Genomic DNA, 12082 nt, shown 5'->3' on the forward strand with positions numbered 1-12082 from the left:
GGGGACAAGGCCTGAGATGGGGGTTCCCAGCTTAGGGGTCCCTTTGTTGAGAGGCCAGAGAAGGCGTAGGAAACGACCCTGCCAGTGATGGGGGGCTTGGGGGGGCCATGCCCAGGAACAGCCCCTCCAAGGCCCCCCAGGCAAGAAGGAAGTTGATCAAGCTTGCTTGACGCCTGAAAATGGCACCTGTGGGGGGGGGGCGGGGAGGGCCACCGGGGAAGGTCACCCGGGAAGGTGTGCAAGCTGAGGATGAAATCCAACGGCTATCATCAAAGTACGGAGGGACTGATGTCTTTATAAAAGAACTTCTAGATAAAAGATGTTCTTTATGAAAGAACCCCTGAGCTGGGCGGGCGCCGGTGGCTCACGCCTGTCATCCTGGCTCTCAGGAGGCCAAGATCTGAGGATCGCAGTTCAAAGCCAGCCAGGGCAGGAAAGTCCATGAGACTCTTATCTCCCATAAACCACCAGAAAACCGGAAGTGGCGCTGTGGCTCAAGCGCTCGCCTTGAGCTGAAGAGCTCCAGGCCCAGAGTTCAAGCCCAGGACAGACAAAACCAAAACCAAAAAGAGCCCTTGGCCCGGTGTGGTGGTGCATGCCTGTCATCCTGACTACCCGGGAGGAGACAGGACGGAAAACTCCACCCAGGGGGCCTATGGCCGCGGCTCCGGTGGCAGAGTCTCATCTGGCCGGCTGCGTCCTCTCCCCTGCTCACCGTGGTGGGTCCCGAGTGGCCCCTTCCCTTCCCTGCTAACGTCAGCGGAGCCCCAGCTGTGCAAGCCAGCCCCGCGGGGCGGAGGTCCGGATCAGGATGTGAAACCTGTCCTGGAGTCCCCCGCTGTACCCGCACGAGGGAAGGGGGTTTCGACCACCAAGCTGTGGGCCGCAGGTCCCACAAACCATGACCTCCAGTGTGCCAAGCCTGCCAATGCCTCACATGGGGACCAACAGAATGGCCCCCAGGCCCCAGGATCTGTTGGGCGAAGCTGTGTGCCCGCCGCTCGCGCCTGCCCGCCACTCACGTGACTGGGGAGGCTGGCACCGAGGAGACTGTGGTCCCAACCCACGCCCGGCAGAAGCGCTGGAGACCCCATCTCAGCAGAGAAGATGGATGGAGACAGACACCGTCACCCCAGGGACAGCCGCAGACCTAAAGTAGGCAGATCACAGCTCAGGAGAGCATCGTACCTCCAAGAGAATCTGCAAAAACAGGGCTGGAGGCATGGCTCGGCAGAAAAGCTCCTGCCCAGAAAGCAAAAGGCCGTGGGTTAGAACTCTGTCCCATAAAAACTCTGAAACTAGCCGGGCACCGGCGGTCACACCTGTCAGCCTAGCTACTCAGAAGGCTGAGCTCTGAGGACCTCGGTTCAAAGCCAGCCTGGGCAGGAAAGTCCATGAGACTCTTATCTCCAATAAACCACCAGAAAACCGGAAGTGGTGCTGTAGAGCTGAAGAACACCCAAGCCCAGAGTTCAAGCTCCACGACCGACCGAAAAAAAAAGAAAGAAAACTCTGAAACTTTTGTCACCAATTCCAACACAAGTAGAAGAGTCTCGCATTCTTGCTCAGTTGTTTTTTTTTTTCTCACAGCTGGGGCTCTACCACTGGAGGTATACACCTCCAGCCTTGTATTTTGCTGATTAATTGAAGAGTAGAGTCTCAGGGGCTTTTCTGCAAGGGCTGGCTTTGAACCGTGATCCTCAGATCTCAGCCTTCTGAGTAGCTGGAATGACAGGCGTGAGCCACGGCGCCCGGCAGTACAAGGTTTTGCAGGGCTTCACACTTGCTTGGCAGGTGCTCTACTATTTGGACCAAGTCCCTACCCCAGGTCTCAAAGCCTCAAACCCTCAATCCTCTTGCCTCAGTCTACCCAGGTCTGGGATTACAGGTGTGTACCACAGCATCTATTGAATAGGCCTTTTAAAAACCTGAGATCTGCTGGGCACCTGTGACTCACGTCTGTAAGCCTAGCTGCTCAGGAGGCTGACATCTGAGGATCGCAGTTCAAAGCCAGCCTGGGAAAGAAAGTCCATGGGACTCCTATCTCCAAAGGACCACCAGAAAACCGGAAGTGGTACCGTGGCTCAAAGTGGTAGAGCGCTAGACTTGCGTAAAGAAGTCCAGGGACAGCATCCAGGCCCTGAGTTCAAGCCCCCAGAGTAGCTGAAACCTGAAGATGACAGGTTCGGTGGGGGCGGTGCTGATGTAACCTCTCCGGGCCCCATCCTTGGTCCCGGGCTGAGTCTGACTCTTTATAGGAAGGAGGCTTGAGGAAAAGAGAAGCATCCAAAAATGGGGCCCTGGGGGCGGGCGGGCTGCGCTCCAGGGCTGGCTGAGCCGGGCGCGCTCTGACCATCATTTTGGCGACGCTGTGGATTCACCGGAGGCGGCAGCCGGGGGCCTCCACGGAGCGCAGCATGGCTGTTTCGTTTATATAAGGCCATAATCCACGGCTGCATGTTTAGGGGATGAAATCATGCATGAGGCTAAAAGGAGAAGCTGCCATTACGGTGGGATGGTCTGGGGAGCCGGGCGCACAGCTCAGCATCTTCGCCGGTTCCCGAGCCCTGCCTGCCAGAGCCCGCGGCACAGGCGCGCCCGAGCCGCCCCTGCGGGCCGGCCGGGGCGGGCCGCGAACGACGCAGCTCGCGGCTCCAGCCGGGCACACGCTGCGGACCGAGCCGGACCGTGACCCCAGCACCCGCAGCCCCTGCTTCCCCACCTGAACCCCGAAGACGTGCCTACTCGTGGACCTGAGGGGACGCAGGAGAGGTGGCCGGGCCTTTGGAGGGATGGCCCATGAGGGGGGGGGACCCCCAGAGCTCTTCAGGAGTCAGTGATGGACGGGGTCCAGCTCAGGGGTACCACACACGCTGACCTCAGCGACCCGGAAGGGCAAGTCAGGCGGCTGGGGAGGGTGGGCGGTGCACATCCCCTCAGCACCCCTGATGGCAGGCGTGCGGGCCGGCGCACCCCACAATCCAACCACTGCTGGGGCCACCAGGTTGCGGCCATCAGTCACAGCAGCCCGGGACGCAAGCCCGGGTACACGGCGGCAGGGACGCTGGGTGACGCTGCCCCAGCCCGACTCCTACCCGGCCTGCCTGGGCCCAGCTCTCGGCCTGGCCAGCTGGGGGCTTCCGACGGGCCCCCCAACCTCTGTGTGCCCCCACACCAGGTCTGCCATCCGACCCGGCGGGTCTGAACCCCGCCATCTGAGGGCAGCCTCCTTCCCGGTGTGTGCCTGGCAACCCGTCCCTCACCCCGGGCCCCAGACCCTCAACCCCCTCCCCTCCTCCAGGGTCTGTCTAGGTCTGGTGGGTGAAGCTACCTTATTTTTTTGGGGGGGTGGGGTGGGTCCCAGTCATGGGGCTTGAACTCTGGGCCTGGGCACTGTCCCTGCGCTTCTCAGGCTCAAGGCAAGCTTCTAGTTTTCTGGTGGTTCACTGGAGATAGGAGTCTCACAGACTTTCCTGCCCAGGCTGGCTTTGAACCGTGATCCTCAGCTCTCAGCCTCCTGAGTAGCTAGGATGGCAGGCGTGAGCCACCGGCGCCCAGCAGGAGATCTTCTTAGTTCCTTATTTTTGTTTTGTTTTCTTGAGACGCAGTCTGGATGTGTGACCCAGGTGAGACTGGAACCTCAAGTCCTGCTCAGCTCTGCAGGGCAGGGATTACAGGCATGCACCACCACACCCAGCCTGACTAGCGTCTCCCTCTGTTTTCTGTCAGTCATGAAGCCTGAACTCTGGGCCTGGGCACTGTCCCTCAGCTCTTCAGCTCAAGGCTAGTGCTCTACCACTTGAGCCACACAGCTTTTTCTACTTATGTGGTGCTGAGGAATCGAACCCTGGGCCTCATGAATGTGAGGCAAGCGCTCTACCACTGAGCCACCTTCCCAGCCCTATCTTCACTCTTTCAACCAATCAATGTTCTTCCAGCTGGATCAAGACTAGACCAGGCAAGGTTAGCAAGACCCCATGTCAACAACAAAACACACACTAACAGGGCTGGGAGCGTGGCACTCGCGCAGGAGCACTGTCTAGCATGTGCAAGGCTCCGGGTTCCATCCTCGGCCTCACCAAACACGTGAGTGCGTCCTAAGCCAATTATCATTGCCCCAGCGTCCCCAGGCCAATCTGGCCTGGACAGGAAGTACAAGACCAGGAACCTGAGGACGGTGCAGAGGCGGCGCAGCTGCACACTGGCCTGCCCCTACCCACCACTTCCGCTGTCACCAGTGGGGTGGCCGCCGGTCCCGGCACTTGACGGACGGAGGCTGCCAATGCTGCTCCACGGCAGCCTCCCTCCCCCGGCCGAGGGGGGAAGCCAGGAGGCGGGGCCAGGAGGCAGGGGGCGGGGTGGGGCGGGGCGGGGCCTGCAGGCTCAAGGCTCGGCAGCCAGGCTGGGGCATGGAGACCAGGGTGGACTGGAGCCGGCCCAGCGTGGCACAGGTGGCCTGGGCTGGACAGGGGGGCTGGCATGGTCAAAGTCTCACCCCAAAGGCACCACAGAGTGGGGGTTGAGTATCACAGGAGTGACTAGGGGAGCCCCCGGGCTTGAAAACCAGAGTATCAGCACTGGGCATTCCCGGGAGAGATGGCACAGGGTCTGGGGGCCTGGGCGGCGGCAGGGGGTGCGGAGCTGCAGGGCCCCGAGGGGACAGAGAGGCCACGGTACAGCTGGCCCCTCGGGCCGAGCTTAGTGCGGAGCCTTCCCGCGGGAAGCTGCCGGGGGACAGGGACACACACGGGTCCGCTCTTTGGCTGGTTTTGAGTTTTGTGCTACTAGGGCTTGAGGCCCGGGGCCCACGCATGGAAGGCCCAGGCTGGCCTGGGGCTCGAGCTCCTGACCGTCCGGTGCCTGCCCCGCACCTGCCCCGCACCGCTGCCGAGGGCGCGGTTGACACTGAGGGAGCGCGAAAGCCAAATTAGGGCAGGGAAGAGCGCCGCCTCCAGCAGGAGCAGCTGGAGCTGGCGGGGCCTGGGGCGGGAAGGGTCACCGGGACGCGGGTCAGCCTCCCGGGGCTGCCGCCCGCCCGTCACCAGGTGACAGGAAGAGACGGCTCAGTTTCGCCTTCACCCCGGCAGGCCGCTGTGGTCTAAGGGTCTGTTCCCAAAGACACCCCGATTAATCAAGTCTGCTGGGCGGGCTTGGGATAACAACAGCCATTTAGCCTGGGGCCAGGAATGAAGTAGCTGCTCCAAAAACCCTGGATTTTTTTTTTTTTGAGCACTGACAGATCAAGCATTCCTAATCTCAGATGTCCAGAACCAGAAGCATTTTGAAGTTGGGAATATTGACAATACTCCGTAGGTCATCTTGGGGAGCCAGGCGTACTTGGCGCCTCCTTTAGTCTCAGCACTCAGAAGGCAGAGATAGGAGGATCACAAATTTGTAGCCAGCCTGAGTTACAGAGCAAGACTTTGTCTCCAAACAAACAAAAAAGGCCAGGTTTGGTAGCACATGCTTGTAATCCCAGTGGCTCGGGAGGAGGAACTCGAGCAACTCAGGAAGCTGAAATCTGAGGCAGCGAAGGGAGTCCAGGAGACTCTTATCTCCAATTAATCACGGAAAAAGCCGGAAGCATCACGGTGGCTCAAGTAGTAGGGCGCTAGCCTTGAGCCAAAGAAGCGGAGGGACAGCGCCCAGGCCCCGAGCTCAGGCCCCAGGACTGGGAAGAAGAAAAAAAGAGGACAGGGACTCCCCTTCCGGGGTTTCCCATGATGCCCTTCAGCCCCGCCTTGCAGATGGCACGACGGGCTTGCTTTTTCACAAGGCTTCCTGTCATTTTACACAGTCGACCCTCAGTACACAAGGGACTGCTCCCTGGCCCCCCATGGGGGAGGGGCCTGACCCCCACGCACAAGTCACTGCATGAAACGGGGCAGTGTCTGGGAAGGCCAGTGCCCGCGCTCTGTCCTCTGGGTGGCCCCCAGAGGCTGGGCACCCTGAACACCCAAGGTCAAGAGCCCAGACTGTGAGCCGGGCGCTGGTGGCTCACGCCTGTCATCCCAGCCACCCAGGAGAGGCTGAGATCTGAGGATCACTGTTCAAAGCCAGCCTGGACAGGAAAGTTCATGAAACTCTTATTGCCAATAAACGACCAGAAAATCAGAAGTGGCGCTGTGGCTCAAGCTATAGAGCGCTAACCTTGAGCTGAAGAGCTGAGGACAGCGCGAGGCCCAGAGTTCAAGCCCCACGGCCGACAAAAGAAAGAAAGAAAAGACCCTAACGTGTGCGTGCTGCTCTCCCCTCCGGGCTGCCGTGGGCGGCCGGGCAGACGCAGGAAGCTGCAGTCTGGGTGGACTGCACTCATGGGCGCGCAGCCGCGTCCACAACTTCACTGAACTCCGCCACCACCTCGGAGCCACCCCGGGCCTCTGCGCCGCCGCCATTCACCGTCCCTCCCTCCCACAGCCACAGTCCCCACCCCTGCGCAGAAGGCCTACGTGCTCCCAGCCCCGCCCTGCCCACGGTCTCCAAAAAGCCTCAGTGACGGGCGCTGCTCCCATCCCGCCGTCTCTGGTCACCCATGACAACAGCTCGCCAGGATGGGTGGCATCACGACACGCCACCACACAGCCAGCTCTCCAGAACACGCATCCAGGCGCCACAAGCCCGGCTCCCATCTCAGACCAAAGCACTGTGGTCCCCGGGGCCGCGCGGGGACACAGCGACTCAACTGCCGGGCCTCATTTCTGAAGCCCGGCCTCTGCTACGGCAGGGGTCCCTTCCGGGCGACGCTCCCCACACCTGGAAATGTGGGGGGTCCTCCGAAGGGGGCGGCCCAGGCCAGCAGGGTCCCCGGCAGTCGCAGAGGAGGGACACAGCTGGCCTGTGGGGTGACCAGAGCCAGCACCCCTGCCCGCTCCACTGTCTCCACCTGACGACCACCAGATGTCCACCCTCAGCACCGCCCTTTCCCTCCTGTTCTCCTGCCCGCCCTGCAAGTGTCACCTGGATGCGACCCGTGGCCGGGGACCCGTGGCTCGCCAGTTACAGTCCCAGGTGAGCGCCCTGGCTCACAAATCCCAAACACAGCCCTGGCCCTGGCAAAGGCTGGGTGCCTCCCGGGCCCCGCCCCCAGCTCCCGGGCCCCGCCCCCAGGCGCCAGTGACAAGCCCAGGCCACTGTCACAGCTTGCCCATTGCTAGGCACCCTGTGCTTTGTCTGAGAAAGATAAGGTCACCATACAGAGCTCATGCTGGCCTCGAACTCGCCATCAGACTCCTGCCTCAGCCTGCCAGTGCTGGGACTACAGGTGTGAGCGTCCGGTCCACCTCTGGAGTTCTCACCGGGCTGTTCATCCGAGCCCTAGCTGAACAGAGCGGGGCCGCTTCTCCCACAGAACCTCCACAGGCCAGTCTCAAGCCACACGACCCACAGAAGGATTTTAGGTTCCAGAAACTTCTTGGTACAATCGTCACCTGGGGCAGTAGCTGGTCCCAAAGCCACGTCCGGCGAGCGGAGCTGCTTCTGGATGCCTCCTCCCTAGACAGCAACGGGAGCAGGGAGCCTCGCCCCTAACCTGCTTGTGAACTCCATCCAACCCCGCCTGACACACAGCGCTTCCCAACCGGCCTCTAAAATACCCTCGGGGAAATCCCTCGCGAGGCTCTCCTCCTCCTCCTCCTCTTCCTCCTCCTCCTCCTCCTCCCTCTCCCCAGTCATCCTTCAGAACATGAGAAGATCCAGAAAATTCCCTGCACCGTTAGTGTGTGGGCCCCCTCCCCCCTCCCCAGCTGCTGAGGTGCTCTCCACCTCAGGACAGCCGGAGACAGCCAGGCCCACGGCAGTCACCGGGGAGGACGACCACCGTGTTTTCCTCAAGATGCCTGCCAGGCTGGCCCCTGGCCTCAAACCCAGGATCCTCCTGCGTCTACCTCCCAAATGCTGGGATTACAGGTGTCATGCCTACGCTCAGCCTGGAGACAGCGCAGCCCTTCATCTGTATGGCTAGTATCTAGAAGATGATATTGGGATATGGAGACGGGCCCTACGGGGGGAGGGGTGGAAACCGACCTTCCAGAAGCATCCAAACCTGCCAGCACCTTGACTGTGCATGGGGCCTTTTGAGCCAGTGTGTGGTTCTGGGTTCCCGCCTCTGCGACAAGCTCAGCAATGAACCTCCCCGAGCAGAGCCAGCTCCCACCGAGTGGCAGGGCTGACCGCGGGTGAGTCACAGCGGGCCGGCTCCTCCACGGCCCCGCAGGCTGAACCCCTGAATCACCGCTGCATTCATCATCAGGCTCCGGCTCAGCTCCTCTAGGAAGTGAGCACCAGTCCAGCTCACCGGCTGCGTGGTGAAACACGTCTAATGGCGGGGCTCTGCCCCTGCCCAAGGGAGCTGAGGGCCGCCCGCCCGCCGGCCGTGGCCGTGGCGCTGGTGGGCCGTGCGGAGACAGGGCCCTTTGTTCTGCCACTGGGGATGACGAGGGCAGAAGAGAAGGGCCTGTCTTGCTCGGCAGGGAGGCCACGCCTGGGCTGGCTGGCTGGGGGGGCGGAGCAGGGGCTGCCTGGCACAGTTGGGCTTTGGGGACACCGAGGGGACAATGGGCAGCACCCACAAGGGGTCCTCAGTCAGATGGGCCCGCCTGTGGGCCGTCTCCCCATGGGGGGGGGGGTAAAGAGCAGCCAGAGGGGAAGGGAAGGGTCACGGGGCGGGCGAGTGAAAGGTAGGGGTAGGAGCACTGGAACAAACGCTATCAACGTGCACTCAGGAACAGACGGGTCGTCTGGGGCACCCGGGCACAGACTGCCGGGCTCACAAAAGCCACATTCATCCAGGCAACCTCCAAAGTTTATTTGGGGAAGAGAATCTCGAATCGGGGAAGAAAACCAACACTGTGTTCCCAGATGAGGACAAGCCCGCCACAAGAGCAGGTCGGCAGTGACAGGAGGGAGACACACAATGGCCCTGGCTGTTCCTGTCACTCCCTCTTGTCCTTCTGTCCCCCCCACACCCGACTAGTCCTCCCTTTCTTTTTTAAATCCAATTCCCTCCCTCCCAGATTAAGAAATAAGCATCCGGCAGAACTGCGTGGCTGGAAGCCACAGGATGCAGATTGTATCACAGAGTATCTGTCTGCCGGCCACCATTCTGTGTTCCCTGAGTGACCTCAGGGTCCCGGCTGGGGATGTGCTCGGCGGTGGGGAAGCGCTAGCACTGGCAATCTGAGTGCCTGACTGCCACGGGGCACAGGGGAACCAGCACGATTTGCGATTTTTTCTGGGGCTCTACTCTCCATCGCAGACGTTGTTGATGGTGGTCGTGGGGCTTGAACTGGGCCTGGGCGCTGTCCCTCAGCTCTTCAGCTCGAGGCAAGCTCTCTACCCCTTGAGCCACAGCGCCACTTCCAGTTTTCTGGTGGTTCAATGGAGATAAGAGTTTCACAGACTTTTCTGCCCGGGCTGGCTTTGAACCACGATCCTCAGATCTCGGCTTCCTGAGTAGCCGGGATAACAGGCGCGAGCCACTGTGCCCCGCTTGATGCTTCAAATTTTAAGAAAGCCCAGGGAGCCAATCCTCGGTCACGACCTGCCTGGACGGCTTGGGAAAACAGGGTCAAGGTCGCTCTTGGCTGGCGGCTGGCTCATAGAAAGGCACCCGCTGCACCAGGGCCATCCTGTCCTTGCTGGAGCCAACGCTGATGTCACTACACAGCCCTGAAGTGGCAGCAGCTACCCTTCGGGGAAAACCTGCTGCAGCCCCACCACGCCCCTGCCCTCTAACCCGAGCTCCGTCACTCTTCCCGCATGGGGGGGACTCCAGATGCCCCCTCAGAGAATGAGGGCTCTGCCCCGTGCTCAAGCACCTGCACACCCAGCCCTTGCTCAGCTGCACTCTGAGGCCACCCAACAGTATCTACCTGAGATGGAGCAGCTAAGTGACAGACAGCCCCGGGGGGGGGGGGGGGGGGCGGGGGCGGGAACACATCTCACAGCCAAACAGCAAGGGAATTCCCAAGTCCCCACCTGATCTACAGAGTCACCAGACAACTTAAGGCTGGATCTGCCCAGGAATTCCCAGCCAGAAAATTCTGAAACTTTGGGAACAGGTGCCGTGGCACAAGCCTGTCTGACAGCCCTACTGTGCATCTATGTGGCAGGTGCGGCGCGGTGGTAGCGTGCTTGCCACGCATACCAAGGCCCGTGAGCTGCAGACTCTCAAAGGCAAAGCTCCATCAAACCAAGGAAGGGCGGCTACCAAAGCAAAGCTAAGCAGCGAGCGGCTGGGGGTTCAGAGATGCTGACAGAGGCTGATGCATTCATACTGCAGGTGGAGAACCGACGGTCCTCCCTAAGATCCTCCCTCACCTCTCAAAACCAGGGCAAGGGAAGATGGGAAAAGAGAAGCATCCGTTCTCCGGTTCACTAGGGTGTCTTGGCCAGAGCAGCCCTAGTCATTATCTGTAGTAAAAGGCATCAATCCACCGCTGTAATTGTGTATCCTGGGGCAAGAGAGGCTGGAAGCTTTCTTCTTTCAAGGCCAGAACATTCTGGAAGTGAATGTGGTGGTGATTTCTCTGGGGCCTCCGCTCTATTCAAACTGCCCAGATTCATCTATAAAAGGAGCTATAGACCAGCCCACCCCCCTCCTTTTTCGGGCAAATGTAGATAAAGGTTCTTCACAGTGGGGGTCAAACGGGACAGGGGGAGCAATGTCAATCAAGCCTGGCCAGCTCCAGGCCCAGCCAGGACAGACAAGCCTGGTGATAACGTTCTAGTCAACACATTCACCTGACAACTGGGAGACAGAAGCTGGGACCCTCAGGCGCAAAGGGGGTGTCTTCTCCAACTCCCTCTCCCCCCCACACCCATCTCAGCCCAAAGAAACGTGGGAGACAGGCTTTGTCACCAAGCCCTGGGTGCTGAGGGGCAGAACTCCTGTGCTGTCATTCAAGTCCAAGGATGAAACTCCGGCCCTACACAATTGCGACAAGGTGCTCAGAGCAGCTCCTTAGCTTCTGAAACACAAGTTGGGGGGGGGGTCCCCTGATGCTCTTCCTTTGCTCCCGGAGAGCGCCCCCCCCAATCCACCTAGTCCCATCTAAAGAGAGTAGAGCACTTTCCAAGACAGGAAACGGACCCAGTGGGTTCTGTGATTCACCCGCGGGGTGGGTCCGACTGTCTCAGGGTACAAGGAGGAAAGGGGGGCAGTGCCACCCTCAGGGTCTGCACCCCACTCTCCACCGCGTTTCTCCGGCCTTGTCCGTCTCTGCGCCCCTCCCCGTCGGGTCCCCGTCCACGCGTGCCCCCCTGCACACACCCCTCCTTCACAACGGCCAGCGCCGAATCAGCGGGCTGGGCGCGCCGGGGGCGCGGGCGCCGCCCTGACACCCTTCAGCGAGCGGTTTTGGGGATCGCGCCGGCAGACCCCCCCCCCGGCCCGCGCCAGGCTGGCCCCGAACCCCCCACCGCACCCCGCCCGCCCCCCCGCGGGCCTCGCCGCGCCGCCAGCCCGGGCTCTCGGCCCCGCCTCCGCCGCCCGCCCCCCGCCCCGCTTCCTGCGACCCCCCAATCGCCACGCGAGCCACGTCCTCCTCCTCGGAAGCTGCTGGAAGCCAGCGGGCCCCGGGCGCCCCCCCCGCCCCGGGCGCGCGCCCACGGACGCCGCGCGGCCGCCCCGCGGCCCTGGCCACTTCCTCCCGCCTCGGCCCTCCCCGGCTCCCCGCAAGCGCCCCGCGCCCGCGCCGGGCCCGCGCCCGGCCGTCCCCCCGCCACCCCCCCTCACGCACACACAATGCGCGCCCCGCGCCGGCCCGACCCGCAGCCGCCCCCGGCACTCACCTGGGCCTCGGCCGCCGCGCGCCACCGGTCCCGGGCCAGGTCCCCGCGCGCCGCCCGCGCGCCGCCCGCCAGTCGCTCCCCGGGCCGCTCCGCCCCGCCGCGCCCGCCCGCCGCCGCCGCCGCCGCCGCCGCTCCCCCGCGCGCTCGCGCCCACTTCCGGGTTCCGGAGGGGCGGGGGCGGAGGGCGGGGCGCGCCGGGGGCGCTCGGGGGCGGGGCGGCCTCCGGAGCCACGCCCCCGCCCCGCCCCGCCGCGGGCGGGCCATACCAAGTGTGCGGGGCCCGGGGGGAGGC

At 62.4% G+C, this 12082-nt stretch overlaps 1 protein-coding gene across 12 annotated transcripts in view; it reads right to left on the minus strand.

Annotated features, from left to right (window-relative positions):
• The window catches only part of LOC138817710 (unconventional myosin-IXb-like), a 67260-nt gene extending 55393 nt beyond the window's left edge, over positions 1–11867 (minus strand). For all 12 annotated transcript variants that reach the window (XM_070008291.1, XM_070008287.1, XM_070008293.1 and 9 more), the window contains exon 1: positions 11791–11867. The gene's annotated coding sequence lies outside the window, so the exon portion shown is untranslated. The remainder of the gene's footprint in view (positions 1–11790) is intronic.
• Positions 11868–12082: the final 215 nt, after the last annotated feature.

This window comes from Dipodomys merriami, unplaced genomic scaffold (genome assembly GCF_024711535.1).
Source record: "Dipodomys merriami isolate MVZ:Mamm:240054 unplaced genomic scaffold, mDipMer1.0.p SCAF_70, whole genome shotgun sequence".
Classification (NCBI taxonomy): domain Eukaryota; kingdom Metazoa; phylum Chordata; class Mammalia; order Rodentia; family Heteromyidae; genus Dipodomys; species Dipodomys merriami.